This window comes from Oratosquilla oratoria, chromosome 8 (assembly GCF_046742065.1).
Source record: "Oratosquilla oratoria isolate Oo_2021 chromosome 8, ASM4674206v1, whole genome shotgun sequence".
Taxonomy (NCBI): domain Eukaryota; kingdom Metazoa; phylum Arthropoda; class Malacostraca; order Stomatopoda; family Squillidae; genus Oratosquilla; species Oratosquilla oratoria.
The window spans coordinates 7,580,047-7,581,855 of NC_134784.1; positions in this window are offsets into that span (position 1 = coordinate 7,580,047).

Genomic DNA, 1,809 nt, shown 5'->3' on the forward strand with positions numbered 1-1,809 from the left:
CTTCATATCTCATTTTATCTAAACTATTTTTAAATTCATGTATTGTTTTTGCACACATCACTTTCTCATCTAACTTGTTCCAACTGTCTATTACTCTGTGAGGAAAGCTGTTCTTTTTCAGATCTCTTCTATAGCTGTCATTCTTGATTTTCTTTCCGTGTCCTCTTGTATTTCTATCATCCCATTTTATCAGATTCTCTCTATCAATCATTTCTATGCCTTTCATGATTCTGTAAATAGCTATCAAATCTCCTCTCTCTCTTCTTTGCTCTAGTGTTTGTAGTTCAAGTTTTGCTAGTCTCTCTTCATATGATAGTTTTGAGTGTTGGTGCCAATTTTGTAATTGCTCTTTGTATTCTTTTGTACTTGGTGACCATATCGTTGCTGCATATTCCAATCTTGGTCTTATCAGAGTGATTAGAATTTTCTTCACCATTTCTTCATCCAGGTATGTAAATGCCACTTGAATTGTTCTTATTAAGTTATAAATTTCTCAAAAAATCTTATTTATATGTTTCTCAGGTGACACATTATTCATAACAATGACTCCCAGGTCCTTCTCATTTTCTACTTTTTTTATTCCTTCTTCTCCCAATTTATATGCTCCTGTTATTCTGTTTTTGCTTTTTCCAAATTCCATTATACTACACTTTTTAGTGTTGAACTCCATCTCCCACTTCCTACTCTATTCCCATACTTTATCTAGAGCACTCTGTAGTGACTCACAATCTTCTTCCGTGTTCACTTTTTTAACAGTTTTGCATCATCTGCAAAGAAGCTCATATAACTTTCAATTCCGTCATCCATATCATTAATATATATAGCAAACATTATTGGGGCCAGAACTGTTCCTTGTGGAACACCGCTTATTACTTCATCCCATTTTGAGTGTTTGTCTCTTATCACTACTCTCATTTTTCTTTCTTGCAAAAAGTTTTCCATCCATTTAAGCAGTTTGCCCTGTATTCCTCCTTCAGTTTCTAATTTCTTAAGCAACTTCTTATGTGGTACTTTGTCAAAAGCTTTTTTTTAGGTCTAGAAATGCACAATCAGCCCATCCATCTCTTTCTTGTATTATATCTATTAGCCTTGAATAGAAACATATTAAATTGGTGACGCATGATCGTCCTTGTCTGAATCCAAATTGCCTTGGATTTAGTACGTTGTTTTTTTTCTAAATATTTTACCCATCTGCTTTTGACAATTCTTTCACATATTTTTGCTATTGTACTTGTTAGAGAGACTGGTCTGTAGTTGGTAGGGTCTTCTTTATTTCCCCCTTTATATATAGGTACTATATTTGCTTTTTTCCAATCTTCTTGGGCTTTTCCTTCTTTCAAGGAACTGTTTATGTGTGTGTGTGTGTGTGTGTGTGTATTCACTTGGTCTTTGGATCACGTGTTGGACTCGTGATCGACAGCTATTTCCCTCCTGGAAGAGAGCTCAGAGCTCGTAGGTCCGATTTATGGGTAATGCTATGACCTTGCACACACACACACACCCAACTCCCCGCCCACGAGAGTCAGAGTAACGACCCGAAGCGCAGCGGTACCGAAATAATTTCGGCCCTGGGCAGGATTCGAACCATGAGCTGCGGGCCACTATTGTGGCAGCTCAGTGCTCTACCAACTACGTGTGTGTGTGTGTGTGTGTGTGTGTGTGTGTGTGTGTGTGTGTGTGTGTGTGTGTGTGTGTGTGTGTGTGTGAGGCGTGTTTTTAAAGTAAGTATCGTTTTGAAATTTCGCCATTGTGGCAGTGCGGTCGGCACTTCGCGCATGAGCGTTGTGTACCGCTATCTCTTGACTAGCC